The sequence below is a fragment of the Solea senegalensis genome, linkage group LG1 (genome assembly GCF_019176455.1).
Source record: "Solea senegalensis isolate Sse05_10M linkage group LG1, IFAPA_SoseM_1, whole genome shotgun sequence".
Classification (NCBI taxonomy): Eukaryota; Metazoa; Chordata; class Actinopteri; order Pleuronectiformes; family Soleidae; genus Solea; species Solea senegalensis.
In genome coordinates this window covers 12,637,672-12,643,671 of record NC_058021.1, presented here as the reverse complement: position 1 = coordinate 12,643,671, position 6,000 = coordinate 12,637,672, and the positions used below count along the sequence as shown (strand labels likewise).

The 6,000-nt window shown below is 39.5% G+C and overlaps 1 protein-coding gene across 4 annotated transcripts in view; it reads left to right on the top strand.

Annotated features, from left to right (window-relative positions):
- Positions 1-2,783: 2,783 nt before the first annotated feature.
- Positions 2,784-6,000, top strand: part of tnr (tenascin R (restrictin, janusin)) — a 152,102-nt gene continuing 148,885 nt past the window's right edge. For all 4 annotated transcript variants that reach the window (XM_044027767.1, XM_044027777.1, XM_044027747.1 and 1 more), the window contains exon 1: positions 2,784-3,046. The gene's annotated coding sequence lies outside the window, so the exon portion shown is untranslated. The remainder of the gene's footprint in view (positions 3,047-6,000) is intronic.

Here is a 6,000-nt window from a genome sequence, read left to right as displayed (position 1 = left end):
ACTCTTTTTATATTCATGGTGCAGCAGTAAACAGAGAAAGAGCAACTCTTACTGCACACTGAGGCGGCTAAATGCATGTTTATTATTTATTATCTTTATCTTTACTGTCTTTGCTGCTGTGACAATGTAAATTTCTCCACTTTATTCCTAATAAAGAAATATCTTTTCTTATCTTATCTTATCTTATCTTGAATGGTATTGCGCTGATAATTTGACAGTTTGCAGCTGTGACATGTGAAAAAGGCTTCATCTGCAAAGTCCTGTAATGGAACATTGTGGATTATATTATGTAGTCCAAGAGTTGGGTGTATTATCATAAAAAAGACACCCCAAGATCAATTATTAAACAGAGCTTTGGTTCTGAGAAAATGGATGTGTGAATGTTAAAGCAGTTACGCTGAATTAAATGTACCTGCTGGTGCATTCTGAGAAATCTGCATTGGCACTGCATTACTATGCAATTTAGTCCTAGTCTATCTAAGTGGTTCTCAACCTTTTTTCAGCCACGATTCACCTGCTCTAACTCTTTTTTGTCTTGAACTGGAAAATATATTTTTTTGAGAAGCTGTCCCTCCATCTTGCAGTAAGTTGTGGCAGTACTGCTTCCAGCCACGTGGTGGCAGCACTGAAAACCGGGAGCTAAATTTAGTGGGACTGAGGTGAAAACGGAATTTCGCTGAAATTTGGAGAAAGTCGTGTTTGTGTTTTGCAGCCGTGCTACCTCATTTTAACATTTATTTCCCTTTGGACACATGGCGGAAATATTCAGTTTTCCTCTGGTAAGTTTACTCTGATTTCCACCGTGATTAGCATCCGCTGTTGCACCTGTGAACAGAGAGACTGCCTAAAGTCGTGTTAACGTTCGCAATGTTTAGTCTCCGGGGCTAACTTGACCTACTCTACCCGTGTCTGTACGTTAGTGCTCCTTAGATGCTCATCATGCTTCTTTCCCCCCCCGAGACACTGTGAATATATTACACCATCAGTTTCAATAACGTGCGTCATGGAGCCATTTTAGCTTCACCAGAATGGAGTGATACATAAATGTAAATTACATTGAATGATTGTTTTGTAAATGAAATGCTCTTAAGTTGACAGGCGTCCACCCAAGAGACACCTAATATCCTAGTTAATTGTTTCAGGTAAACAAAAAACAAACAAACAAACAGTCGTAAATAAAATCACTAGAATACACCACACACGTGGTTGTTGTGATATCTGTCCTCCTGGTTCATATTACTTAATGTACCATAATCACATGTTCACTTCTCATTGGCGACTACATTATCCACAAGGAACTGCACTGATTTGAACACAGTAGCAGAGAGGAAACTGCAAGAAGAGGAATGAAATGTTTAAAATGTTAAACTGTTTTCAGCAGATTTAATACGGTTATGGTTCATGGACAGGAACACAGTTTCTCTGCAGTTACATTAGCGCTAAACCAGTTCTCATAATAGCTTTATGTTCATTTCATCTTGTAGTATTTTCATTCATAGCCTCAGACAGAGCATATTCCTGTTCTTTCTTTCTTTCTTTCTTAGTCACACATTTACCCCTGAAATAATTTGTCATCAACTGTGAATGTACAGCTTTAACAAATAATTATTAACCTAAAATAACCTTAATTATATTGTTTTGTAATATTTACAAATCCATTAGAGGTACCAGGGCCAAACAGTGGCACACATAGCTAGCACTATGGCTTCCAGAAGGTTGCTGGTCTGCGTCCTCCAGCTCCTGGGCCTTTCTGTAGGTTTTCTCCATGTTCCAGACTTGATTTTTTGTTCCAAAAAAAAGGAAAAGAGGATAAAGCGTTAGACAATGGATGGATAGAAGTATGACAGTCTCTTCAACTGACCCACCTTTATCACAAATTAAAGACAAATTGATATTGATTGTTATGTTGTTTAAAATCTGCATATCAATGCAATCATCTAAAGTAAAATGCTCAACTGAGGACTGCAAAATATATAAATAAATAAATACATTTGTTTCAGAAACAATCAATAAAAACAATTGATTTTTTTCTCAAACACAAACAAATTATAAAACAAATATTTTGAGGCTTTTCGTTATGGGCTGCAGCCAATTCTTCTAATTCTTATTTTCAACCTCAGACTGTAGACTGTTTTCTTGATTTTCTGAAAATGCTGAATTATGTCTGCTGTAACTGTCTGGAAAGCTTTAAATATTTCATGTTGTTTTTAGTATTTCACTTGTAAGACAGAGAAAATATCACAAAAGGGTCACCTCAAGTTCTGGGGAAATTAACAATTCATTCATTAATAAATTAATGAATTAGAAGTGGTTACTCCTTACTATTAGTCATGCGTTAGTTGACATTTTAAGGGTTAATGTTTGATTTCTTTTCAGATGAGGATGGTGCCTCTTTCAAACCTGAGGCAAATTCACTATGTTTCATGCTCTTTGTGAGTAAAATTTGATTCCGGCTCTCTGAGCAGCATGGAGAAAAGACAACCACTAGAGGCTGCACTGGCAAAGACGCCGACACATAGATCAATAATGAGAGAGCGAGAGGTAAAGCCAGAGAATTCTATGGAGAAGCAGCCAAACAAAAACCCCAGAGAAGGTGAGAAAACAGTGCAGTGCAGCACAAAAAGAAAGAGTGACAGAGTGAAGCGATAGTAGGAGTAAGCATTGTATATTATTAGCTCTCAACCTGGGAGAGAGCATCCCAGCTCAGCTCACTGAGAGAGAGAGAGAGAGTGAGTGAGAGAGAGAGATAGAGAGACGGAGGGAGGCAGAGAGAGAGAGTGAGTGGGGCAGCACTCACACGTTGCTCATCCTCTTATTTCCTCCTGCAGCTGTGTGAGGCAGAGTGCGCGGTGGAGAGGAGAGAGCACCTCAGAATCCTGGGGAAACAGCAGGACTGCATACCACTTGTGCTGAGCCACTCGGGAAGGGTGAGTCGCTGTCTTCTGCCACGCAGTGAGAGCAAGAAAGGGACAGAGACGGAGAGTGTGAGAGGGAAGAAGATTATCCAAGGCCAGTTTGAAAGCTTGCAGCTCTTCACTCAGAGCAGGTGAGTGAACTTGTGCATGTGTTGGAGTGGGGGATGGATTTTTGGCCGGTTCGTTCAGTTTGTCATGTGTCTGTTGAGACTGTATGTGTGCTTGTGAGTCCTGTTTCTTCACTCTTGTGCTGTTGTAAATGTATTTGCCAATGTTATTCGGTGGGTTCTTTCCTGTTTTCTCCTGCTTTATTTTGTGCATCACTTCCTTTTTATAGTGCGAGTCTCTAGACATCTGTCCAGGTGATTAATTGTGGAACCTTAGTACCAATCAATCTGTTATCATGCTGAGCAGAGAGCAGCACGACAAAGCTGCTTAAAACCCACCCCCCGCTGGTTTGTGTGTGTTTGCATGTGTACTTGAAGTGCATCTGTGTGTGAATCGCAGAAGGTGTTTATTGTAACAGGTAATTGTATTGAGGTTGAATTGCCTGAGGTGTATAAGAGCATGCTTTGAGAAAATAATTGGAATTGGTTGAGCACCGATAACGGACTCTCACCAAAATGTCGAGTTCAGCATATGTTGAGATTCAACTCATCTAACAGCATTAGACTCTGGTCTTTTAGGAGGGGAAAAAAAATGTCAATTTGTACACTTGAATTTCCAACTGTGGTCTAATGATGCAGGATCAGCTTAGACTGGAAATGGTTACAGTTAATACTTTTGTTTTCAAAGTTGTTCCAATCCAGTGGGCTCACATGTATGTGGAAAATAAGGTTGCCTCAATGCTCGTATCTTGTCTCTGCAGCTGTTAACCGCTGTATTCTTCCAGAGATAATTAATTGTGCTTCTTATTATGAAGCATGGTGACATTTAGAAAGTCATTCTGTATGTGGACTTTTCTTACTATCCCTGGTTTGGAAATGCCATGCCATGGTCGTTATGTCCCACCATCCATCTGTATATGTCTCTTTTTCACTTTCAGTCTATGCTCATTTCCTGTTCCCATAACCCCCTCCATTGACACCACCCCGACCCGCCACCACTGCTTCCCTCTTTCCCCGAGTGCCGTCCTGTGAAGGTTATTGCCATATATCGAGTTGGTTTAATTTGTCAAAGTCAGCCCCTACATATTGTTTTATTGTCCATGGTAACAACAGGGGGAACAGGTCGGAGGATATGGTGTTGGGTATTAACACTATATTGTTGAAAGCAGTGGCTCAAAGTACTGGAGCTGAGAAGAGGGAAGGAATGACAGAACAACGGCGGCAGTGAAAAAGAGAAACATAAGCAAAGAGAAAATGACCTATTCAGTTTCCTCGTAAACAGAGGAGCTGAGTCTGGCTCTTTTTTCATGACTGCGTGCGTGTGTGTGCAGGCTGCGAGTTGGGAGGTTTTCAGGTTATCAGTCTTTGGATTCATCATATCTTGCACAGAGCTTTTCCCTGTCTCCCATGTGGGTCTAGTGTCATTAAGCTGAGACACTGAATCTGAGAGATTACTTTTTCTTTCCCTACCTTTTTCTCTTCCTGATACATCAGGCGCTCCTCTTGTCCCTTTCTCTTCGTCTCTGTCTCTGTCTTTACCTCTCACTTGCTGTTTATCTGCTCATTACTCACTCTGTCGCTCTTTCCTTTGCTGAAACACGCACGCTGGAAAGTGTTTGTAGGAAACCGGTGCTCATAAAACATGCATCCTCTTATTGAATATAAAATGGGAGTGTTGTGTTGTGCATGTGACTGTAATTTAGATGAAACCGAGATTTGAGATGTGATAATTTGGAAAGGCAATACTGTACTTTCTGGACAGCTGTGTCTGGATTTGTAGGATGTCTCAGACTTGCATTAATTACAGCAGATTTATGGAAATGCATTGCTTTAACTTCTTTTGACAAATGTAAAATTATCCAAATGCTTACTCTCATTGTACATACATTTGTGGGCAGCCTGGATAAGTGCCTGTGTTTGCTGTTCAAATTGCCAATGCAAATTATTCAATGAACTACTCAATGAGCAGGTGGCACAATTAGTTTCTGCTTTTTTTTTCTCACTTTCCCAGGATATAAGCATTATATCCAATTTATTTCCCTTCTCTGTCGTCAAGTCATTCACATTTATTTGAGCACCAGTGGGCAACTGAACAAGATTGCAATTGTCTGTGTGATTAATTAATTATTTACATAATACTTCATTCAGGGGGAATTTTATTTTCCTGTGTGCCAGTGTTAATTGTGTTAGCTAAGCTACCGTCATTACTTATCGTTAGGGAGATGGTTAAATGTGGACATATCCAGTTCTCATTAGCGACGGCATTATCCATCAGACACTGCACTGATTTAAGCACAGTAGCAGAGCGAAAAAAACAAACTGCAGGAGGAGAAATGAAATGACAACCAACGTCAAACAGATTAAATGCTGTTATGGTACAGGAACACAGAATTTCACATAACACATAATGTTTTGACGTACATTTCGACTCCTTCTTTCTTGTGTGTGGATGTATAAAATCCTCAGTGTCACACAAAGTCTTGTGTTTTCCACAAACTAAAGATATCCAGTTTACGGTCATAGAGGAGCAAATACACTAGACAAATGGTTCTCAAACTGTGGTACGAGTACCACCAGTGGTACGCAAGCTTCCTCTGGTGGCACTTGGAATAAAATCAGAAATACTGTTCGACTTTATATGCCAGGGTATGTGATCGGAGTGCGCAGTAAATCAAACCAATAATAATAAATTAAATCACCCGAGTCACCTTATCCCTCGCTCCATCTTAATCTAATTTCACTGTACCAGTTCCTGAAGTATATGTGAGGAAGAGGAGGATTATGAGAGAGCAAATTATCTTTAATATTTCTTGAATATACTTGAATGTTTAACATAAATAACGTTCTTCACCTTTTGTGCAAAAGATATACACACTCTATAAAGACCTTGAGACTTTATATGTAATATATTTTTAATCTTAAAAAACAACATCAAAAGGGATACATGTTTTTAGGATTTTAACCCTTTAAATTCATTT